Source organism: Manis javanica, chromosome 4 (genome assembly GCF_040802235.1).
Source record: "Manis javanica isolate MJ-LG chromosome 4, MJ_LKY, whole genome shotgun sequence".
Taxonomy (NCBI): Eukaryota; Metazoa; Chordata; class Mammalia; order Pholidota; family Manidae; genus Manis; species Manis javanica.
In genome coordinates, this window is record NC_133159.1 from 126,411,776 (window position 1) to 126,438,046 (window position 26,271).

The following is a 26,271-nucleotide window of genomic DNA, read 5'->3' on the forward strand; positions in this document are numbered from 1 at the left end:
GCATGATCCCAGAGTCTGATGGAGAAGCAAGTCATGTGGACATGACAAGTGATTATAATGGAAGGTGAGGTGGTGATGGGGCTGCTCTGGCTGTTGAAAGGAGACTGTATTATATTCCTAGACTTTTTTCATCAACAATTACTGATTCCCTGCTACTGGAAAAACTTAAAATTGCTTTCTAGTTCCATCAAATTTTGTTCATTTCAGTGGTGTTGAGCTATAACCCAAGTACCATAAAATTTACCTTTAAAAGTATAAAATTCAAAGGTTTTGAGCATATTCCCAGGATTATACAACCATCACCACTCTCCAATTTTAGGACCTCTTTAACACCCCAAAAGGAAAAAAAGATGTACATACTCATTGCTGGTCACATCCATCTGCCCATTGCTGCCTCAGTTTGTGCAACCCCTGAAGTACACTCTGCCTCTATAAATCTGACTATTCTGGACATTTCCTATAAATAGATTAATTAAATATGTGGTATTGTGTGAATGGCCTCTTACAGCATTTTCAAGGCCCACCCACACTGTAGCATGTACCAGTTACTTCATTCCTCTTTATAGCTGAATAAAATTCCACTCCATAGGTAAACCACATTTTGTTTGTCCATTTATCAACTGATGAATGGGTTATTTCTACTCTCTGACTGCTACTAATCTGCCAACTTTTGACAATATCTTCTGTAAGATAAATATATAAGGACACTTACGCTTACTTTTACTCGTCCTTGTCCTCTCCATCACCTCTCTTCTTCCAGACCCATTATTCTCTTATGTTGCCATATTTGGTAATATTTATATTCTGTTCTGTACTTATATTTAGACCTTCTATATTTCCCATGATTATAAGAGTTGAAGACCAATAGTGGCTTACTTTAATGATTGTAGATATTTTTCACTACATTGTGTTCTCTGTGGATTTAGAGTCATGATGACAGAAATTATTCTAAGTATCAGTCCAAGACACACGCGCCACTTGCTGGCGATCACTTCTATTGCTATGAAAAGGTAGAAGAACCTGGTCCAGTCCAAAATCAGTCAAACAATGCCAGAAAGAGGGCCTGGTGGGATAGATATACCCAAACATCCTGAAAAAGAACTCAAAATAAAAGTCATAACCATGCTGATGGAGCTGCAGAGAAATATGCAAGAGCTAAGGGAGGAAGTCCGGAGGGAGAAATGAAACAATCAATAGAAGAACATAAAAGCAGACTAGATGAGGTGCAAGAGACTATGGAATAGAATGGAATAGAAATCAGAGGACAGGAATACAGAGAAGCTGAGGCAGAGAGATATAAAAGGATCTCTAGGAATGAAAGAATACTAAGAAAACTGTGTGACCAATCCCAATGGAACAACATTCGAGTCATAGGGGTACCAGAAGAGGAAGAGAGAGAAAAAGGGATAGAAGTGTCTTTGAATAAATAATTGCTGAAAACTTTTCCAAGCTGGGGAAGGAAATAGTCTCTCAGACCACGGAGCCCACAGATCTTCCAACACAAGGGACCCAAGGAGGACAACACCAGGACATACAATAATTAAAATGGCAAAGATCAAAGACAAGGACAGAGTATTAAAGGCAGCCAGAGAGAGAAAAAAGATCACCTACAAAGGAAAACCCATCAGGCTATCATCAGACTTCTCAACAGAAACCTTACAAGCCAGAAGAGAATGGCATGATATAATTAATGCAATGAAACAGAAGGGCCTTGAACCAAGAATACTGTATCCAGCATGATTATCATTTAAATTTGAAGGAGGGATTAAATAATTTTTAGAGAAGCAAAAGTTGAGGGAATTTTCCTCCCACAAACTACCCCTACAGGGTATTCTAAAGGGAATGCTCTAGATGGAAGCACTCCTAAGGCTAAATAGATGTCACTAGAGAAAATGAAATCACAGCAAAGAAAGCAGATCAACCAAATACTAACTAAAGGCAAAAAATAAAATCAACTATTCATAAAAGCAGTCAAAGGAAACACAAAAGAGTACAGAATAAAAGACCTAACATACAAAGAATGGAGGAGGAAGAATAAGAAGGGAGAGAAATAAAGAACCATCACACTGTATTTATAATAGCTTAATATGAGAGTTAAATTAGACAGTTAGATAGTAAAGAAGCTACCTTGAACCTTTGGTAACCATGAATCCAAAGCCTGCAGTGGCAATAAGTACGTATCTTTTGATAATCACCCTAAATTTAAATGGACTGAATGCACCAATCAAAAGACACAGAGTAAAAGAATGGATAAAAAAGCAAGGCCCATCTATATGCTCCCTACAAGAGACTCATCTCAAACCCAAAGACATGCACAGACTAAAAGTCAAGGGATGGGAAAAGATATTTCAAGCAAACAGCAAGGAGTAATAAGCAGGTGTTGCAGTACTAGTATCAGACAAAATAGACTTCAAAACAAAGAAAGTAATAAGAGATAAAGAAGAACATTACATAATGATAAAGGGGGAAGTCCAATGAGAGGATATAACCATTATAAATATCTATGCACCCAACACAGAAGCACCAACATATGTGAAACAATACTAACAGAATGCATTCATTCTAGGAGATTTCAACATACCACTCACTCCAAAGGACAGATCAACCAGACAGAAAATAAGTAAGGACACAGAGGCACTGAACAACACACTAGAACAGACAGAACTAACAGACATCTACAGAACTCTACACCCAAAAGCAGCAGTATACACATTCTTCTCAACTGCACATGGAATATTTTCCAGAATAGTCCACATACTAGGCCACATGAAGAGCCTCAAAATTAAAAAAGATTGAAATTCTACCAACTTCTCAGATCACAAAGGTATAAAACTAGAAATAAATTGTACAAAGAAAACAGAAAGGCTCATGAACACATGGAGGCTTAAGAACATGCTTCTAAATAATCAATGGATCAATGACCAAATTAAAACAGAAATCAAGCAATATATATGGAGACAAATGACAACAACAGCATAAAGCCCCAACTTCTGTGGGACGCAGCAAAGGCAGTTCTAAGGGGAAAGTATATTAGCAATCCAGGCCTATTTAAAGAAGGAAGAACAATCCCAAATGAATAGTCTAAAGTCACAATTACTGAAACTGGAAAAAGAAGAACAAATGAGGCCTAAAGTCAGCAGAAGGAGGGACATAATAAAGATCAGAGAAGAAATAAATAAAATTGAGAAGAAGAATAAAACAACAGAAAAAAAATCAATGAAACTAAGAGCTGGTTCTTTGAGAAAATAAACAAAATAGATAAACACCTAGCCAGACTTATTAAGAGAAAAAGAGAATTTACACACATGAACAGAATCAGAAATGAAAAAGAAAAAATCACAACAGACACCACAGAAATACAAAGAATTATGAGAGAATACTATGAAAATCTATATGCTAACAAACTGGATAACCAAGAAGAAATGGACAACTTCCTAGAAAAATAAAATCTTCCAAGACTGACCCAGGTAGAAACAAAATCTAAACAGACCAATTACCAACAATGAAATTGAATCAGTAATCAAAAAACTACACAAGAACAAAACCCTTGGTCCAGATGGATTCACTGCTGAATTTTATCAGACATTGAGAGAAGATATAACACCCATTCTCCATAAAGTTTTCCAATAAATAGAAGAGGAGGGAATACTTTCAAACTCATTCTATGAAGTCAGCATCACTCGAATACCAAAACCAGGCAAAGACCCCACCAAAAAAGAAAATTACAGACCAATATCCCTGATGAACATATATGCAAAAATACTCAACAAAATATTAGCAAACTGAGTTAAAAAATACATCAAGAGGATCATACACCATGATCAAGTGGAATTCATCTCTGGGATGCAAGGATGGTACAACATTCGAAAATCCATCAATATCACCCACCACATCAACAAAAAGAAGGACAAAAACCACATGATCATCTCTATAGATGGTGAAAAAGCATTCAACAAAATTCAATATCCATTCATGATAAAAACTCTCAACAAAATGGGTATACAGGGCAAGTACCTCAACATATAAAGGCCATATATGACAAATGCACAGCCTACTTCATACTTAACAGTGAGAAGCTGAAAGCTTTTCACCTAAGATCACAAACAAGACAGGGAGGTCCACTCTCCCCCCTGTTATAAAAAAGAAAAGAGAATGTGGGCTAACTGACAAATCTGTGGAAAGGGAGGGTCAGATTCTCAATAAGGAAAAAAAATGGAGAAATGGGAAAGGAGGGTCATCTTGCCCCAGCCAACTCCCAGATTATCTGGGAAGATGTGGACTTCCCTGATCCTAAGACATCAGCCCCATGCCCTGCATCTTAGGAACCGCATCAGATTTAATTCATCTCTGGGGTGGGGGCACCTTTTAGGCTCAGAGCCTTTCCTTTAAGAAGAAACCCTCAGTCTGGCATGCAAGGTCTTCTGTATTATGGTCCACAGTATCTTTTCAGTCCTATTGCCCACCCACTACCCCAATACCTTTTTCTTAGCAACACTGGACCTCTCTCTGCTGCTGTACAATCTCTATGGTTCCCCATCTACCCTTTTGCTGGGCCTTTCCCTCTACCTGGCAGACCCTCCTGTCCTTCTCTACCTTTAAAAAGTCTATCCAGTGAACTTGGGAGGGGAGACATTGGGTGTAGCTATGAGCCCACCGGTGAAAACAGCTACAGGTGCAGAGGACCAGGTGATGTCTTGCTTCTTTCTGTAAAACGTGGTCTCAGAAATGAAAGCAGATACCAATTTGTGATTCTATTTATATGTCACCAGGACTTAATCCCAACCAGTGAAGTATTGTGTGCTTAGAAGCACCTCCTGGGATGGAGTAGAAGTAACCTGCCCCCAGACTGTTTGTTCCCCAAAGGGGAGCACCTTCTGTCCCATGAAATAACTTAGTGGCTTATGTTGGAAAAGTAACGGCATTCCAGTTTCTTCCTCTGTAAAGTCCCTCATCTGCATCATTAGCTGAATATGTTGTGGGGATCAAATGTGATACTGAATATAAAAACACTTATAAACACTGAAGTGATGGTCATATGATTTCTAAAGATAGTATTATATAAGAAAAAAAATCTCTCCATACCCCTACACCCTAGGACCCTCCTTTGTGGCACCTGTCATATTTCACTCCACGGCCCAGCTATTTGTGTGCAGGTACTTCTGGAACCACATGTATGTATTGTGAAAATGTTACTTTCTACAAAATTAGTAAAAGTAATAGACTTCTGGAGAAAAGGGACTGGGGCAGACCATTCAACATGTACAGAACTTTATATCTGAAGCCCTAAAAACTCAACAGTATATCCTAATCCTAATAAAAATGTCAGCACAATTAAATCACAAGAGCACTTGCACCTTGCCCCATGTTGGTCAATCCTTCGCAGCACAAAATCTGGGGGCCTGTGCTTCCTTTTTAAGGAGGTAGGTCATGGGTATATTCACTCCTAATAAAGGTCATTTGGATCACAACTAAAGATCTGCTCTGGATGAACACTTCTTCATTAATCTACAGTTTTAACCCAACAGGGAAATGCCTTCACCTTCCTGCAGCATCCCCAGAAAATGTAAACACCACCATGGTTCCAATAGCCAACTGGTCACCCTTGCACTAAAGTTAACGTTTTTTTTAAAGTCTTTATTTACTGCCAAATGTATTCATTTTCTAATGCTGCTGTAACAAACCACTGCAAATTTAATGACTTAAAGCAACACAAGTTATCTTAAGAGTTTACGTGCTCAGAAATCTAAAATGGGTCTCACTGGGCTGAAACCAAGGTGTTGATAGGACTGGATCCTTCTGAAAGATCTGTGGGAAAATCTGTTTGTTTTGTTTTGTTTTTACTTTTTCCACCTTGTAGAGGCTGCTCCATTCCTGGCCTGTGGCCCCTTCTTCCCTCTAAAAGCCCCCAATGGCTGATCGAGTCTCTTTCCTGTGGTGTCACTCTGACATTCATTCTGCTTACTTTTATAGACCACTATGATTATATTGGGCCGCCCAGGTAACCCAGGGTCATCTCATCTCCAGGTCAGTTTATTAGCAGCCTTAATTCCGTCTGTGACCTTTGCCATGTAGCAAATTCACAGAGCCTGGGAATTAGGATGTGGACACCTTGCAGGGGGCTATACCAGTCTTCCTAACACTAGGAATTTTTTAATTGTAAGAAAGCTTGCTCCTGATCACTTCAAAACATTTATAAGATCAGAAAAATGCAGAGGAACCAACGTGACTTCCACATTGTACCATCACCCCTCTATAACCATGTAGAAGTAATTCGCAGGAAGGCAACAAGTGCTGTAGCACAATGGACGTGTCTTCTTCCTTTCATTAGATCATCAGCTCCCTGATGGTAGGGGCTCTGTCTTTCTCTTGCATTCCCCACCACTCATTCCACACTGTGAGTGCCCTAAGAAAGAGCTCTTGAACTGGGTTATTACTAAATTGATACAAATTTGTACATCTAAAGTACCCCTTGGATTGAGAATGAAGGAAACCCATCACCCAAGGAAAGGACCAAGAGACAAAGAAATTTTGGGAGGGAAAACCCCACGTACCTTGAGCACAAAGTTGTCTTCAGCCTGGAGCTTCAGATTCACCACCGCCATCCTAACCAAACCTTCCAAGTTGAGGTCTCTCCTCCAAGGGATGTCCAGGGCAGGAAAGAGGTCCCCAATCGGGCCCATGAACACTGGCATGTCATCGGTCACAATCTTGGGGATGTTGAAGTCTCGCAAAGAGCGCATCAGGACTTGGTCCTCGGGCCGGTCAGGGTTCCCTCACTTCAGGGATCCTGCCACCACCAGCACAGACTTGATGGCCCACAGACCCCAGTCGTAGTGATCCTGTGGGATGGCAGTGCAGGTTAGACCAGGGCTGTGTGCTGCAGAACACCATGAACTTGGGCTGGTGTCTGCAAAGTTATAGATATCCCATCAGGATTATGTCACTTCTGGGGCCAAGACAGAGGCACAGGAAAAGACCAGTGATGTAGAAGATTCTGATCACAGGATCCTCACTCCTGGTATGTCATTAGTTTTCCAGCTATGATGACAATAACACAGATGCAGGACATACAGGGGCTGGAGGTCAGGGAAAATAAACAGAACCACTTCCAAACCTGTCTAGCTACTCCTTGTACATCCAGCAGGTGGAAGGGTTATAAAGAAGGGAGCTTGTTGGCTCTTAGCAATGGCCAAGGCTGAACTCGCACACTCCACCCAGGAAGCCTTCAAACACTCTGAGAAAGGAATTCCCCCAAAAACAGTTCCTTAAAAATTCTGTCAAAAGTAAAACTCACTGGTCACAAGTCCTGACAGTAGATGCCAGGGGAGAGTGAGCCATACTGCTGACACCACGTGTACGAGCAGCATGGTAGGGGAAGTGTGTAGTACAGAGCAGAGCCTGCACTCAGGCAGAACTAGATTCAAGTCCCCACTCTGCTCCTTGCTTCATAGCAGATCATTATTTAATGAGAGCTGTGACACATGCTGCAATTCGCTGCACAAGGAAGACAGGGGACAAGGTGGCTCTGCCCCAAACTGACTGTCTTCCTGCCCCTCAGCCTGTGGATAACCTGGTCCTTCTGGCCTGGGCTGTACTTCTTTCTCATCTGTGCTTCACTGAATTCTATGCCATCAGGACTTTAATGTTGTTTCTTCAGGGAAGTCTGCTCCTCTGCCTATTACAGCAGCCATGTCTTTGTCCTTCAATGCACACTGAGATTAGGGAAGGCCAGTGCAGGGCTGTGAACTGCAGCTGTGGAAGTAGGTGGGAGGCAGAGCCCCACACAGTCTTTTAAGGGTGTGATCAGGATATTGGTCTTTATTCTAAAACCAGTGAGAAGCATTTTTAAATGATCACTTTAGCTGGTGGCTAAAGAATGGGCTCGAGGAACTGGAGCAGAGTTAGAGAAACTTGCAGAGAAGCAGTTCCAAGAGTTTAAGCCAGAGACATTGGTGCTTCGAACTAAAGGGGTAGAGAGAATATGAGACACATGTGAGAAATATCCAGGGGGTAGAATGCACAACAGCTCATTCATTATAAGAGGTAGGACTGAGAAAGAGGCACATGTCGAGGATAACCTGCAGTGTTCTGGAATTAGCAAGTGAGTAAATGATGGTTCCTGGTACTGAAGTGAGGAATTCAGGAGAAGTAGGCTTGGGGTGGGCGGCTGGCATGAAGAGCAGCTTCAGATGCTCAACTGGAGGTGGTTATGCACCTTGGACAGATTTCACAGGGCTGAGAGAGCCCATGTTGTGGTGGCAAATGGGATCCATGCCAGAGACCCCCAAACCATAGAGGAGTCTGTGGGAGCAGCCCAGGGAAACCTGATGGCTGTCCTTGCTGGCAAGAAATGGTCCCCTGAAGGCTTAGACTTAGAGGTGCTCAGTCATGTTTTAAGGTGCTATTCCTGCCGGGGGACCTGCCATAGGTCCTTCTTGTCCTTTTAAGGACAAGCGGCAGTGAGAAGCGGGGATCCTTACTGCCTAACTCTCTCTTTCCAATCCTCTCCCCTTATCATGCCCCTTCAGATAAAGACCATTGCCTCCAAGGGTTTTGTTTGCCACTGTAGGATTTCTCTTGGGACACTGGATCTATAAGGTGTTGCTAAGTATTCTTTTAAAAAATGGAGTTCCAGAACCAAATCATTTAAAAATGCTGGGCTAAGAAAATGAACACAGATCTTTATTATAGAAGTGTTCAGAGCTTTAATATGCTGAGCACAGAGTGAGTGTCCTTGAGAAGGCTCTAACATTTGCCTAACATCCTGGCCCCAGAACCGGTCCAGAGCTGGGGCAATCACATAGGAGCGGTGAGCAGTCTAGCTAGGGAGTGCACCTGTTTGGAGAGAAGCTCTTTGTACAACTGGTAGAGAGTGATGAATTTTCTGGCTAATAACTGGGCTTCAATGAATCCTTCTGCCACCAGCATGATCTCACAGATCAACTCAAAGTCAGGAACAACCATTACACAAGACCTGCGTACAAGGACACAGAGAGCCGATTAGGTTTCCCAACCACAGAGTTGCAGGGAGCTTGTAAGACAAGAATCACTGGCTGAGACAATGGACAGAGGCATTTGTGAGTGCAAAAACTGAGACCTTAGCAGTTATTTCATCAAAGACCCTCAATTTAAAGATGAGCTAACTAAGGATAAAAGAAGTGAACTCTTGTCCAAGGTGATGGATGATGTCAGCAGATAGGGGCAGAACTGGGGCTACAGCTGAGTCTTGCAACCTGAATCCTGTGTGCCTTGCACAAGGCACAGATCAGTAAAGCCTTAGTAATTAGTGGATTACTAGATTGGTAATCTTCTATAACAGATTAAGGGCTAAGCTTGAGGAACTGAGTCTCTCTTGGTGTCCACAAGAAAATGAGAATCTCCCCATTCCGCATTCTCAGAACATGCATCACCTCCAAGCCCTAATGCTCAGGCTTCCCTTGTACTTGCCACATACTCGTGGAAATCTCTCATGCTGAGATCTAAAGTAGGTACCTATGAACCCCACTTGCCACAGAATGGTGTATAGGAGACTATAGAAGGGGACTTTTATCTGTGCATAAGGATTTCCTGTGATTTTCCCCCTCTAGCTCTAGAAACATTTGATTTTAAAATTACTCACCTTCAAAACTTATTAGGTATGTAATAGGAGCCTAAGGTTATTATATTCCTTTAATTGCATTTTTCCTACACAGATAAAAATTTTCAAAAACATATCAGTCACTTACATCTTTCCTTTAAGTTGTTTCACATTGCATCCAAACTCAAAGGAGCGACCAAATGCTCAGATGCTCAAAATTACTTTGAAGCCTGAAATAAAGTTAAATATGCATCCATACAACAGAATGCAGTGTGGCCACAAAAAGTAATGTGGTATGAGAAAAACTATTTAATGACATGGGAAAACATTAACTAATAAAGGCAACATACTAAACTATATACAGGGTCTCATACCAAGTTTGAAAAAGAAACACTGTTCATACCACATTGGAAGAAAGAATGCCAAGGGCTCTGCTGAGCGTCCCAGGATGACAGGCCCGAGATGGGGAGGGACAGAGTGTCTGCAGTCAGATGCCAGGGTTCAAACTCTGGTACTGCTGCTTAGTAGTTAGGTTACTAGCTAACCCCAGTAACAGGGATCTACCCTGGCAATTTGTTGACTCTGTTTTCTCACTGAGCAAGGGGAACACTAATAGGGGTTCCCCTAATAGGGAAAATCCCATAGGGGTTTTGTGAGAATTAATGTTAAAGTAGGTGTTTGCATTTATTGTTTTTACAAATATGTTTCTGTTTTGTCCCCCCAAATTTTCTTCTGTATTGCCTTGAAATTCAGCAACAAAATATAAGGAATAATTCTTACCAGGGTGATAAGTCACCCCCATCATTATTTGTAGCACAAGCCTTATGTCATAAACACTTTGTGTAAACAAATAGCAAACAATCCTGTATCTTGTGGTACCAGCTTAGACAGCCTGTTGACATTCCAACAAGCTCTTGGCTAAACTGGGGATCTGCCTGAAGGAGAGCCACACACCTCTCCAAGTGAGACAGGGGTTTGCCACCATGGAAACCATTTAAATGTGAGGGACCAACATATACAGGAGCTTCCAGGCAGTCCCCTAAGCCTCTGCATCCCCAAACAAACAGGCCTGGGTCTCTCAGTCTAGAGACAAGACCAACAGCTTTATCAGAGCTCCCATAGCCTCTCTCTGTTAGGTACCAGCTCACAGGCAGAAAATCAAAAGCCATGAAGTAGAAGCATCTTTCCACTTTCTTTTTGTTGGGCTGGCTTCTCTTCTGAAAAAAGAATGGAGACTCCACTCCCTGCTACAAAATGCATTTGTGTTTCTTTTATTGCACACAATAAAGAAGATTTACAAGCATGGCGATACCCACTGGTGGCAAAAGTAAAGTAAAAGAGGTGCTCTCATGCATTGCTACTAGGAGTGTCATTTGGCACTACTCTCTTTAGAAAGCAATTTGGCAATGTGTATCAAGAACCTTAAAAATGTTCCTTCCTCTTAACTCAGTGATTCCACTTCTGGGAAGCGAGCCAAAGAAAATAATCATGCATACAGAAAAAAGAAAGACTTACATACAAAGATATATATTACCACATTATGCATAAATTCATTTTAAATGTTGGAAACAGTCCCAATATTTAACTATGGGGACTTGTTAATTACACTGTGAAGCATGCACTTGACAGAATAAAATGCAGTCATGAAAGAAGATTTCTTAAGACTGCCTAAGAGAAGACACTATTTATGCTAGGATTAAGATAGACTGTGAACTGAAAAAACAAACCAATGTGAAACGGAGTGTAGACCACAAATGTAGACTACAAATATGACTTTATAGTATACATATAAAGAAGAACAGAACACGATTAAGCAAAACATAATTTCAGCAGTGATAGCATTAAAGATGGTTTTGTAAAATCTACTTTTTAAAGCATTCCAAATTTCTTCTGATACATATGTCATACATTTTCAGTGGGAAAAATAAAAGAAACTTCTCTTTGGGGCACTTGCCTGGGGCAGAGCTGACTCTCACCTGAAGAGGGCCTTGAGTTTCTCCGGCAGCTCTGTGTGGCCAGCGTAGCCAGGGTTCGTGGTGATGAAGATACCCACAGAGGGGTTCAGGCTAATCTCCTCCCCAGGGAAGCCAAACCGCTGCTTTTTATCTCGAATTGCATCTTGAATGCTTTTCACCTGGTGAACAAGTCAACAGAACATGCTTCTACTGTGCTTCAGTGGTGGGTGGCAGCTCAGGCTGGAACCCATGGTTCACATACGTGCTCTGTGGACCCTTTCAGTGAAGGACGGGATTGCACGCTGGATCCGTACTGATGGGCCCTGGCTACACCTCTAAAAGAACTCGGGGCACCCTTATCCATATGCATAACACACTGACTAAGAGGCTGGGAGTGAACCGACCTCTCTGAACATTGGCCCCCTCTGTGGAAACAGCTAAGGGTATTAGCACCAGCCACATGTAGGCACCTTTCTGAGCATATTTTGTGCATTAACTCATTTGATCTTCACCATGATCCTTTGAGGGGAGCACTTCAATACCACTGTCCCCATTTCTCAGTGATGAGCCGGGCCTGGGCTCTTAGCCACAGCATGATGAAGCCAATGGGATTGTTCGGAGGATTAAACAAAATACAGTCTGTAAAGAGCTTAGCATTCGGGAAATGCTGCCAAAAAATTGCAGCTCACATGGAAACTGCTAATGTGATCATCCTCATCTTGGTTTAACTCCTCCCCAGACTATGTTCTAGAACAGACTGTGTATGCACAGGTGACCCCTTTAGGGATGGAGTGTTCCATGCATGGTGGTGACTAGAAAGGGCCAACGTGGCAAAGGGAGGCTGGAGCCAGATCTTCAAGGGCTACTGGGGCCTTTCTAAAGAGATTTGGCTTTTTCTTAAATGTGGTCTGGAGCCAGAGGAGATTGAAGCTGAAGCCTGACTGGGTCTTATCTACCTGCAAGATTGCTCTTATAGCTCTGGGAGGAGAAACAGAAATGAAATTCATCCATTTATTTTCACATTTGGTGCTTTGGAAAAATGTGTGCAGAAATCAGCAGCAGCAAAAGGAGGAAGACAAATGGGGTGCTGGACCCCAGAATGTTTCTGAGTCTTTCCAGCCTCTCACGGTTCTTGAATGTAAAACCTGGAAGCTAGGCTCAGTGCAAGATTTTGAATGAGCCCCAAGCCTGTCAGCTACATTCAAGGTGGTTAGAATAGCCACGGCTTCTGTGGAGACTGGACTGTAGGGATGGGTATGTGTGTGAGAGAGACACAGAGAGACAGAGAGAGAAAGAGACAGAGAGACAGCCAGACCACAAACAGCAGCTGGACCACCTCTGTCTCTCCAGTGCCTGGAAGGGAATGGCTGCCCGAACACATGCCTGTTCCACAATCAGGATTCAGCTCCTTCCCAGAGTAAAGCTCTGATGACTGAATACACTCAAGCTCACAGCAATTAGTTTGCAACTGAAACTTCTTTCCCGTGTACAGAATGTCAATGACGTTCTGGCAAAGGTGGTCTCCAGTGCCCAGTGCGCCACCAACAGATGGAGCCCTGCTGCTTCTCATGGTGCTCATGTCACAGCTCTGCCGCCGAGCCCTCTGCCACCCTGTCACCCTGCGAGATATGGGAGTGGTGAAGCCTGTGTTATCTCCTCCAGCCCTGTCCTCCCATCTGTAAAATATACTGAGCTCTCACCTTGTTATTGAAATGGGGAAGTGAGCTTATTGCCACTTACAAATTGCTCTGGCACCCTTGGGCAAAGGTAACCCCCAGACCCCTTCTGCAGCTCGCTCTGACTCAGCATGCCCTCCTGTGACTCTGAAGACTAGAAACCTCACACTCACTGAGAACTGATGATGTGCTGGAGGACTGCAGGCATCTGTGCTTCTGTGTAAAAATGCTATAGGAAGGCCCTTGGGGTTGAATGTTGAGCAGACTCGAGGAATGCTGTTAACGTTGGTGTGTTAGTGCTTATAGCTGGCTCCACTGGCCCAGCCTGTGCAGGACAGGAGCAGGTCAACTGGCATTTCCTCACTGCCTTAGCAGCAGCCAAAGTGCACTGCATGAGCCATCAGAATGTAACAGTGGTCAGGGCCAGGAGGCCCTGACGACTTCCAGCGGTCCTTCAGGATGCTGGGCCAGAGGAAGAAGCAGGTGGACTGGGACTGTATGAATTAACCTGCAAGCCCAGCCGGCTGGAGGTGCACACAGGTAGGTACAGACTGATACCTGAGAAATCACTTACACTTCTCACTCTAGGGGTCTGTTTCTCCATTAAAAACTCTTCGCTTTGGGAGATTTTAAAGCTACAAGGGAATGACAACAAAATAACAACTGGTGTTTGTTGAGTAGTTGATATGTGCCAGTGCTTTTCAGAGCCTTTTTGCATGATCATTCCATTCAGTCCTCTCAACAGCTGTGTAGATGGGGGGATTCTTGTTTAACAGACAAGGAAGCTGAGGCAGAAGGCAGCTAAGGAGCTGTACTACAGTCAGGTAAGACGTTGACATTAGTGGTGGCTATGGAAATGAGATGTTGGAATTCTGTGCTATTTTTGCAACTTTTCTGTGAATCTAAAATTGGTTCAAAATAAAATGTTAAAAGAAACTTGCCAAATGTCTAACAGTTGGTAAGGGGGGCAACCTGAGTTAAAAACCAGGCAATCTGGTGCCAAAGCAGTGCTTTTCGACACTTCCCCAAACTGCCTCCTACCAGAAGGAAGACTGTGCCCAGCCATATGCGGCCCCTTGTCAACTGTATACCAGTTCTGAGTCATTTGTTTTGCCCTACAAATAATCGTTTGTTATAATTTAGAGACCTAAATTCCCAGGAAATAAGACAAGGCACTTTGCCACCCATTAAAGAAAACAAACAAAAATGCAGAGCTAGTAGAAATCAGTGTTCTCCCAGGGGATGTCTGGCCATGTCTGGAGACATTCTTGTGGGCACAACGAGGGGGCACCTACAGGGTGGAGGCCAGAGATGTGGCTAAATGTCTTACAATGCACAGGACACATCTATGTAACAAAGAATTATCAGGCCCAAGACAACAGTGCCAAAAGTTGAGAAAACTGGGATCTGGATTACACATTTTACCATTGAGAAAACAGAGGCCAAGAGCTATAAGTGACTTGTCCACTTGTCCACTAGTCCACAAACTGTGTCTCTGGGTCTTACCAAATTCCCAAGCAAATTCTTGGCCCCACCCCCAATGGGCCAAATCAGGAACTCTGGGGGTGAGGTCTGATGACCAGGTGAGTTTTCATAAGCCATCCAGGTGATTCTGATACATGCTAAAGTTCAGGAACCACCGCAGTCTAGCTGATTCTTAGATTTCTGCTCAGATCTGCTGCTGCCCTGTCCCCTTCATAGCTGCAGACTGTCCCCTCCCTGCATCCTCACTCCCTTCATGCCATGAAGAGGACATGTCCCTGTAGGTCACCCACCTGGACCAGCCACACTCAATCCTGTGGGTCCTGGTGTGAACCAAACTCCCCAGCCCTCAAGATGGTTTCCTTCCTTTTTAGTCTCCTTCTCAGCTCTGGTTCTCAAAGTTTACTGAACATTAGACATGAGAACCATGTGGGAAGTTAGAAAAAAATGAAACAACTCTATGCGTAGGTCCTTCCCAATGAAATCAGAATCTTTGGGCATGGAAACTGCATTTGTGTCTAGCTATTTTTTCAGACTTGCCCAGGCCATGCTAATGTGCAGCCAGAGCAGCATGTCTCCAGCTTGCCAGTGAGTAGGAATCTTTAGAGCTCTCTTGCAAATGCAGATTGTTCACAGCAGGTCTGTGGTGGGGCGGAGTCCATTAAGTGTCCTTGCCACTGGGCCACCCTGCCCTGTACCTCGTTTCCCTCCATGGGCCTTCAACGAGTGACAGGCTTACCACTTCTTTCTAGCCTCCACAACGTGTAACTGCACTTCTCTGATGTAGCTTCCTTTCTGCCTTATATTTTCAATGCAGAGGTTTTATTTCTCTATATTGTAGGCCAGCCCTGATTTAAAATGATTGGTCCTATTACCTGCACAAGCCATGTTTGCTTGTCAAGGGGGCTTGACTGGATATCCTGAGCACACCTCTCTCTTCAGAGACTGGAACTTGGGACCACAGAGGGCTCTGCCCCTGTCTCTCCCCACCCAGGCTACGGCCTTGCCTCAGACCCACTCATAAAGTATTAAAGTCCTTGCTGGTGACATATTTTAGGGAAGTCATCGGCTTGCTTTATGTCACATGAATCCTCCCAGCTCTTCTCCGCACCCCTCTCCCTTATCCCCTTACAGTGTGTGGTGTTATCCTCTTTCCCAGCCTTTGCCTCCAGGTGCCACATGTTGCTAAAATCTTACCTGGCTCACGCCAGGCTCCTCCCTGCAGTGGTAGGCTGGCGTCTGCTGCCTTAAGGAAGTGCAACCCCCTCATCTCTTTTCACATTTTCAAAATGTGTCTGTGTTTTTACCTTAGAACTTCAGCTCCCCTATAAAGGGTGTTACACAGAAAGGCTCCCTTGGCTCTGAAACCCCTGCATTTGTTCAACACCTTGAATACTCAGAATGCCACTTTGGGGGGCTCCCAAGGCCTTGCCAACTGATCTGCAGCTCTGGCTGCTTTGCACCTCAGCCCAGCGCACTGTGGGGGCTCATACCGAGGAGGGAGGGAAGGGCAGGGACTTCTGGCCAGAGTGTGGAAGGGGGACAAGGGGTTGGACATACAAAGTGGAGGAGTGTGTCCCGGTGGAGCATGTCCTGGGCCCAGAAAACCCAAAAGGCCTAGAGAGTCAGTTGCAACAATAAGGGCAAAATTCCAGGAAAAAAAGTGTGTTATACATTTAAAAATAGCAGAGTAATTGCTTTTGGAATTGCCACACTTTTTTCCAATTGGATATGCAATTCTGCTTGAACAACCTGACAGAGACATGAAAATACCCACCTACGAGGACACCAAAGTATACTCATTTTTGTAGAAGTTACTGGAAAAGGAGCACCAACAGACAAGCTGCCGAGCAGAGGAGAGGCAGAGGGGGAGAGAAACGCCACAGCTGGTGCAGTCCCTGAACCAATATGCCAGCCTGGATTGCTGCATGAGTAGTTAGGTGCAATTTTCTCCTTGGCTGAGTGTGTGATTTTCAGTGGTCCTGGCTCAGATTTTTCCTGGGCTTTGGTTTGACCACTTCCTTGAGAATGTGCCCTGTGGGTGTGTTCCTAGGCTGGAGTGTAAAAGCATCAGGGAATTCCAGGCTGAACTTATTTCAGAAGCAGAACTTCAGAAACAAAGGGAACTGACTGTGGAGAAACCATTACCAGCTTCATGCTGGGCTGTTTCAAAATAAGGCCAATATGCAGGGTCTACCCATTATGCACTGGGGACAGTGGCTCTTGGGCATGGCCTCCTCGAGGAAGGACACTGTTACATTTGGTAGGACAGCCTGAGGCTGAGCCAGCAGGAGGAGGTGTGAAGGGTGTAGAGGAGAGTGGTGAGAAAGGCAGAAGGGAGAGGGAGAGAAAGAACCCCAAGACCAGAGGAGAAAAGAAGCTGCTCCCTGCCTGGGTTCAGAGGGGGAAGGGGAAATGCCCAGGGAGAAAGGGATGGGGAAGTGGGTGAAGAGAGGTAGAAAACAAGAGGCTGTAGACTTCCACAGCACGTGGCATCCAGACTGCAAGGCTCTGAACAGCATCTGGCCCCCATACCTGCATGGCCACCACTGACAAGACTTCCACGAAGATTCGATTAAACTCATCAAAACAGCCCCAGGCACCTGTCTGAGCCAGGCCCTTGTAGATGTTGTCAGAAGACTGCAACAAAATACATGAAGATGAGATTGCTGTCAGTGCCAGGCTTACCATCACACAGCTACATCATTTTTTATTCTCTTCATTATAGATACTTTCAGTCTGCCTAAACTTGATTAACTTAAAATTTCAAGGACAATTGACTTTTTTATGGCTATGGGTGCCAACATAAGACATGGGATCAAACAGAACCTTTTCAAGACACTTGGACTAAAATCCCTTTAAAATGCCATCAGGTTTGCATTACTGTTGATTGTGTAGCTTCCAAAATCCCAAGAAAGGAATAAAATATTATTTTTCTTGTACTGTACAGACAAAAAGCCTGCCATTCAGCCTTTGGTAGGCACTGATTTAAAAAAAAAGTTTGTATCTTTAAATCCATGCCCAAGTACCCAGGTTTTCCAGAGTGATAGGAAGCTGGAGCTTGGGATGGGAAGTGATAACATCTGTAGAAAATAAACTACAGGTAAATCTTTTCAAATGACAGCAAAGAATTTCAGAGGGAAGATAATATATCTGTCCTAAAAATAGAAACCATTCTGGGCATTCAGTGTGAACTAGTAAGCACAGAGCAATATAAAGGCAGAGGTTACAGGGAGACCTTCAAGGCCATGAGCAAGGAGACATTGTTAAAGTGCTGAGAACATGCAAAGAATGGGAAAGTCCCACTCATGTACTAAGTGGGCACTTTCTCACCATCAGCTGTGTGCACGGCTCATGCGCTAGGCACAGAGGGGCTCAGTCCCTCCAAGAACTTCTAAATAGGTTGTGGAGATAAAGTATACTAATAAAATGTATAAATTGCTACATGAACAGTGATTCTGATGGATAATATACCACAAGTGTTATAGAGTTCAGCGAAGAGGGGGTCAAAGCACTCCAGAGTGATCAGTTTGTCAAAGAGGTGCATTTCAGATTGTATTAAAACAGCACTTTCCAAAGTTTAATTCATGCAGTGCCAAATCTGGGAGATGCTCCTTGAAGACAGTGTTTTTTTGGTTAAGCAAGTTTGGGAAACACTGCACTCTAAAACCTACTTTTGCCAATTCACACTGTCTCTCAGCATTTTAAGGGCCCTGAGAAGGCAAAATTAAATTAGTTCAACTTCGTTATATGGCTTTTTTTTTTCCTCCCCTCATGTCCCCTGGTTTTCTCAGAATGCATACTGGCAAACAGTGTAGTGGAAACACAAGAACAGAAGTCAGAGGATCTGGGGCATTGGTATCTCACAGAACTATATGGTACCTTCAGAAAATACACTGAGAATAGTGGTGTAATAGAAGAACAGTATCTGTGTCTGCAGAATGGAAGGTAAGGGTTTTCCAGGAGGAGGAAAGATTATGGACATAGGATAAGCAAAATAAGATATGTCCAGAGAAACATTAAGGGGTCACTTTGGCTGGAAAGCTGAACTACCCAAAGGCAGTCCTTGTTTATGAAAAGCTTTGAACTATTATAAGGGCTCTTTGGAGATCTGGAGCAGAAGCAAATGTGATTAAAATTAACATTTTAGGAGAACCAGTCTAACATCACATAAGCTAGGTTGGGTTTGGGGCAGACTTTGAAAAGTCAGGAAAGAAGAGTAAACCCTACCTTTTAGTAAGCTCCTTGAATGAACTGATTCCCCAAGCCGAACACAAAAACTTACTAAGCATTTACTATGTGCTGGGGATTGTCCTAGGTCACGAGGAATCAGCAGTGAACAAGAAAAATAAAGCCCCTATTTTTGTGGGGCTTCTGTACATAAGGGGGGAAACAGACAATGACACAGAAACAAAGAACTATCAGATACTGGTGAGTCCCACTGGAGTCTTAAAATGAGGGTGGGGTGGCTATTTCAGACTGCAAGTCACAGTCTCTCTAAAGAGGTAACGTAAGTTCCAGGCATTGCATCTGTGTGCTCAAAACAATCCTGCAAGCAGATATTGCTATTATTATATTTGTGAGTATGTGTATATAGACATACGTGTGTATACACACACATATATACATATAATATTTGAGATATACATAGTAATGTATATTACAGGCACAGCTCAGAGATATTGTGAGTTCAGTTGCGCACCAACAAAAAGCAAATACTGCAATAAAGTGAGTCAAATGAATTTTGTGGCTCCCAGTGCATGTAAAAGTTATGTTTGCACTGTACTATAGTCCACTAACTATGCTACAGCATTATGTCTAAAAATATATACATACCTTAATTAAAAATACTTTAATTAAAATATTATATATATCTTCATTAAAAATACAAAATAAAAAATATTCCTAAAATATGCTAACCACCATCTGAGCTCAGTCATAATCCTTGATCACAGATCACCATAACAGATACAATAATAATGAAAAAGATTGAATATCACTACCCAAACGTGACACAAAGTGAGCAAATGCTGTCAGAAAACATGGCACCCACAGACCGTCTTGATGCAGGGTTGCCACAAACCTTCAATCCATAAAAAATGCAGTATCTGCCAAATGCAATAAAGCAAAGCACAATAAAATGAGGCATGCTGTCTATATTATTAGATTTGAGATATATAAAGTAACCTGTCAATGTCACCAATACTTATGTGGACATTCAGAAATAAAAATTCACACTTTTCTGCATTAACGGCAATTCTAAAAGCTTTTTAAAGTTGTGGTCCCTTTCATCAAATGGAAATTCAATATATCAAAGAGAACAGAGTAGTTTCTATAGGCAGATACTGGCCTCCGCCTCACTTTACATCCTGAGGGCCTGGGCAGAGGCCAGGACTCCACAGAGCCCTGTCCTGTGACCAGCCATTGTACCACGGCACCATAAGCTAGGATGTGTGTTCCTTGCCATCGATGGTGAGCTTCTGGGCTAGGACAGGACAGTACCAACAGGTGTGGCAGTGAGAGGTGCTGAAGGAGAAATAACATTGGTGACTGATGGAACCAAGAAGGAAGACATGCTACAATCAGGGTGTCTTATGATCCGCGCCCTGGACCACAAGGCACATTGAGATGACAGTCTTGATGGGGTGAGGGATCTGGCTGGGAGGAAGGCAGGAGTGGGTAGGAGCTGCCTGAAAAGAGAGGGTTAACCAAGTAGGAGAGATGGACATCCGGATGGGGACTCTGCTGCCCAGCTGGAGAGACGGCTAGACGGTGGTGAGCAGAGAGGTAGATTTGGGAGTCATCAGTACCCAGGGAGAACTTGAACTTAAAACAGAGGACCAGAAACGAGACTGGGAAGGCAGGATCAGAGAGTTAGAGGAGAACTGTGGAAATATGTGTCAGAAACCAAGGGGGCAGCGCTTCTCAAGGGGGCGCAGGTGTCCTATAGCGTTGATGCTGCAGAGAGGTCAACAAATAATTCCAGATTCTTTCAGGTTCAAAACCCTTTGATGTCTCAGCAATCGCATCTCCAAATTGAGGTCAAGGGGGAAGTACTGCTGTATAATACAAAGAACGTCTTAGCACTAAAACCATTTCCAGAGAAAGTGGCTAGTTTTATAGATTTCCCAACTGACACTGAGTAAAGCAAAAACTTTCCTTTTCCCAAGTCTCCATGCTGTTCTGTGTCCAGCGCTGACCCGACAGCCCCACGTAGCAATCCTGCGGCAAAGGGGATGTGTGGGTCCTTGAGTGCAGCCCCACTCTCCTCTTGAACGCCTCCCTCTTCCACCGCCCACACCTTCCATAGCCACTAGGTATCATGGGAGCTTTCTGAGCCTCTCCTTTTTTGTCCACATCTACCACCCCAGCCTCCAGCTCCTCGCCCTCTGGTTTGAATGACAGCCATGGTCTCACCCAAAGTTTCGTTCCTTCCAGTCTCTTCCTGTCTCCTTTCATCTGGCTGCCCAGGGAGTCGTCCTGAAATACTGTGCTTTCATCATGATGCTACCGTGTTCCAAAGCCTGCGGGTGTCTCTGCCGCCCACCACCGAGGTCTCATTCTCTTGGAGGTTTTGTGTCCCTCCCCTTATTCAACCCTATCTCCCATCTTCTCCTGCTCCCCCATCCACTCTGATGTCCTCACCAGTGCTCTGTGTTCATTTCTAGCTTGTTCTCCAGAGAGCATGCTGCTGTGGGAATCGTGCACAGCCCATCACACGGATGCCTGGTGAAAGGCACAACAGATTTTCCTGACTTCTATTCCTCCTCTGCTCGTCCCAACCATGCTCTCTGAGGAGAGCGCAGGGTGAAGTCAGCCCCAGGAGCAGCACAGAGAACTTGGCTGTGTCCTTAAAGCTAACACTGTAATGCGTTAGGCTGTGTTAAAATGTTACATCCCCCGTTTGGCACAGTAAACAGCCACGGGTCTCTCATCCTCCATGATGTCTTTCCTGACCATTCTGTAGCTCTTCCCCTACTTCTTCCAGGGAGAAGAGTTTGTAGAACACACATTCTACATACTGTCTAGTATGTCTCCTATATCTTCCTCAACTCTCCAAGTAAACTGGATTATACTCTATCATAATCAATCTATGTCTATCATCTAGCTACCTACCCATGCCTGTCTATCCTGTCAATGTTTACCTTATCTATTTATCTATCATCTATTACCCATCCATCCTTTATCTATTTACCTTTCTATCATCTATGTACCTACCCATGTCTGTTCATCTTCTCCATTTATCTATCATGTATTATCTACGTACCCATCCTTTATCTATTTACTTCTCTATCATCTACCTAGAGAGATTTAAGATGGTGGCATGAGAGGTGAGATGGAGAGTTCCTCCCAAACCCACAAATAGTGAAATATAGTTAATTGAAATAATGAAAATATAGTTAATTGATACAACTAACCCTAAAACAGCAACAGAGCGGACCTCACGAAACAGGGTAAGGAACAAAAGCCTTAATCAGGCGGGACCCAGGCCCTTCCCCCATCCTAGCGGGTAACTTACAAAAGCCTTAATCAGGCGGGACCCAGGCCCTTCCCCCATCCTAGCGGGTAACTTACAAGACTTAATCAGGCGGGACCAAGGCCCTTCCCCCCACCCCAGCGGGTAACGTACAAAAGCCTTAAAGCCTTAATCAGGCGGGACCCAGGCTCTTCCCCCACCCCAGCTCACCCACGGGGGGGGGGGGGGGAGGGGGGAGGAAAGAAACGGCCGACTGGGGGAGGGGGTGGAAGCCTGGGGCTGCTGAACACCCAGCCCTGGAGGTCTGCCTTGGGAGCACAAACCGACACTGTGTGGTGCTCGGACGTTGAGGAGCTCAGGTGGAGTGCCTGAGAGAGAGATTCCGGCCGTTTGTGGAGGGGGGATCCACACCCGGACACTCTGCCAGAGGACAGGCGGCAGTTTGAGAGGCTTCCTCGCAGCAGGAGGGCTGCCGAAGGGGCGGGGTTTGCGCAGAGCCCGCTGTGCGGGGGAGGGGAGAGCTGGACAGGGTTGTCTGGGCGCGCTCTGCCCAGCTCTTCGGGAACTTTGGGGAGCTTCAGGTGCCCCATCCCCCTGGCTGCCTACTCAGCTCCGAGGCCCCCCACTGTGACACCCAGCCTGCTGCACCTTCCTCCTGGCCTGACGGCACGGTTCACAAACCGGCTGTCACTGCACTGCCATGTATTTCGGGTCTGAATTTCATTTTGTTTCTTTGCTATGAGAAAACATGATGCTCTAGGATTCTTCAACTCTTTCCACAGCAAAATTTTATAGATGAGAGAAATTATGAAAGTTATAGCTGATGAATCACATTTGAAGAGTTCTTTATGTGGCAACCGCACACATCGTCTTGCAGTCTCTAAAATTATTTTTACATTTTATTTAGCAATCAACATATCACATGATTTATATATAAATATTTGACCTATTTAATGCAATTTTTTCCACTCTAAATTTATTTACATGCCTTCTTGTTTTCAAAAGGCACTTCAGTTTACAAAAGCAGTACAATAAAACAAAATAAAAATAGTGAGACTGTGAGACAAGCTGTTTTACATGTTTTTAAAAAGGAATCTACATACAAGTCCAGTTGTGAATAGAATATTCCTAGCTTAGAAGAGACCTAATGGGTCTCTAGCTTCTCTTGCTTTTCTCTATGACACCGAACCTGGAATATTTTTTAAAACATGAAAATGATGAATGCCTGAATGAAGAACATTAGCCTCACACTCGTCTTTTGTGGGCATCCCTTGTTAGGAGCAGAGGTTCATCTATTCTGTCATCAGAAGTCAAATCTGTCGTTACAGAATACTTTTCTCTAAGAGAAATTCTAGAGAAATACCCACTTTCAGGGAAGAGCACAAATGACTTTTATGTGACCATTTTATATTGGCCACTTAGGAAACTTTCTGTGGTTCTAGGTCAGATAGTGAATGCAGGCTTTTGGGTATAGGTTTAGCTTCTTCATTTTGCAGATGACAAAAGGAAGACCCCAGGGGTGAGGTAACCCATCTGTGGTCCCAAAGCTCATCAGTGGAAGCAGTTTCCATGGTGCTGAGGTTTATAGGGAGGTCGACAAGTTTGCAGGGGTCTAGGACCCCCAGGACCCCTGGGAAGGGGCACAGAGACCTGACTGTCTGAGCTGGGCCAGGTGGCATGGATAAACCTGGTCTTAGTCCCTCTCAAAGATGGATCTGTACCTTGTAGTCCATCTGCTCTGAGCAGTTAAACACATAGATCATGATGCCCAGTGCTCGACCCAGGTCCTTGGTGGTCTCTGTCTTGCCTGTTCCTGCAGGTCCTGACGGAGCTCCACTCATGGTCAGGTGCGGAGACTGTGTGAGGGTGATGTAGCATCTGCCAAACACAGGAGGGTGTAGGTCATTCTCAGAGCCACGGGAGGCCCGACAGAGTATTCTGGCCCACTTCGGTCCTCACGAGATAGGCTGGGGCTCAAAGCCATGGGAGGCCCAACACAGATTCCAGAAAGGAAAGCCCAGAGCCCCCCACTCCTGTTTGTTCCCCACAGTAATATGTGAAGAGCTTCCTACACAATCATCTGATCATGGCTATCTCCCCGAAGGGCATCAGTGGCTTTCCTCCAGGCCCTTCCTGGTCTTGCCCCTGCTTACCTCTCTAGCTCACTTCTCATTGTTTCCCTCCTCAAAACCCCCAGGACTCTGAAGCCTGCTCCTGTAGAGCCATCTTCACTTGCCCAGTGTTCTGGTCTGAACATTTCAGTCTCCCTCAAATTCATAGGTTGAAAGGCTAATTCCCACAGACTATAGTAATAGGAGGCAGGGCCTTTGGGGGGGGGGGGTGAAGTCATGAATGTGGAGCCCTCAGGACTGGGGTTAGTGCCCTTATGGAAAAGGCCCTGAAATATCCCTTGCCCATCCACTGTGTGAGGACACAGCAAGAAAGCTCATGAGACCTGACCATGCTGGCACCTGGATCTTGCATGTCCCAGCCCCCAAAGCTGTGGGAAATGTATTTCTGTTATTTGTAAGCCTCTGGTCTGTGGTTATTCTTATAGGAGCCTGAACGGACAAAGATACCCAGACACAATAGGACTGTGCTTGTCCCTCTCTCTCCTTTCCTTAACCCTTCCAGCCTACCTGGATCAGGTTCCTCTTCAATCTTTGCCTGTACGATGGCTATGAACTCCTTTAGGCTCATATTTGACATTACCAACTAAGTATTCCCAGAACCCTCCACCCTGAGGTAAATGAAGAGATGTCCCTCAGCTGGGCTGCTTCAACTTCCAAAAGTATATATCATACACATCTTCCACATATATCTTCATACGGTATATGAAGATAGGTCTATATCTTATTCAGTGCTTCATCTCCAGAATCTAGCATGGCTCCACCCACATATAGGTCCTCAATAATTATATAAGGAACAAACAAATTCATGAATGAATGGATCAATCCTTCAATCTGTTTAATCCTCCTGCGATTTTTTTTACTAATGACAATTAAATAAACTCATGTTTAAGCTTGTTTCTGATGTTTTGTAAAAAGGATTTTATACTGGATTGAGATTCAAGATGGTGGCATGAGAGATGAGACAGAGAACTCCTCCCAAACCCACATATAATATGAAAATATAGTTGAAACAACTATTCCTAAGAGAGCAACAGGAAAGAAAGGTGCATGAGACTGCATACACCTGGAGAACAGAGCAGACCTCATGAAACAGGGTAACATACCAAAGTCTTGAGCCAGCAGGACCCAAGCCATTCCCCAACCCCAGCTCACTGGTGGGAGGAAGAGAAATGGAGCAGGGAGAGGGTGGAAGCCTAGGACTGCTGAACAACCAGCCCTGGAGATCTGCTTTGGGAACACAGACCTACACTGCATGGTGCTCTGGAGACTGGTGGGCTTGGAAAGCTAAGACAGGTGGAATACTTGGAGAGACTGAGATTCCAGCCATTTGTGGAGGACAGGGATCAACATCTGGCCACACTGGGACCAAGGAAAATGTGGGCGGTCTGAGAGGCTTCCTAACAGCAAGAGGGCTGTTGAAGGGGCAGGGATGACATGGAGCTTGTTGCGCAGGGAAAGGATAGGTGGACAGGGTTGTCTGGGTGTGCTGCACCCAGCAGTTTGGGAACTTTCAGGATCTTCAGGCACTCTGTCCCTTGGCTGGCTGCTCAGCTCTGAGGACCCCACTGTGATATGCAGCCTCCTGTCTCTTCCTCCTGGCCTGTTGGCACCAGCTCACAAACCATCAGTCTCTGCCCTGCCATCAGGCCAACCAGAGGGAGGGCCTGTCTACTGCAGCTACAGATGCAAAGCGCAGAGGCTTACACCTGTGTGCTTGGCCCACTGGTTCTGACAGTGGAGACAGGCACTGCAGCCAGGAGGCCGGAAACAGCTCTTTCCTCCCCGCAGGCACCAGTGCCACTCCCATGCGACCCTGACATCACTCCAGGGGCTGAGCAGCTCAAGAGACTAGAGCTTCTGGGCACTAGAGGGTGTCACATACAAATATGAAACATCAAAGGAACCTGGTTCAAACAAAAATATCAGAAACACTAAAAAAAGGGACAAATGAAACTGAACACACTAATCTTCC

The 26,271-nt window shown here is 44.4% G+C and overlaps 1 pseudogene; it reads right to left on the bottom strand.

Moving 5' to 3' along the window:
• LOC140848606 (dynein axonemal heavy chain 9-like) overlaps positions 1–26,271 on the bottom strand; it is a 198,895-nt pseudogene that overhangs the window by 74,206 nt on the left and 98,418 nt on the right.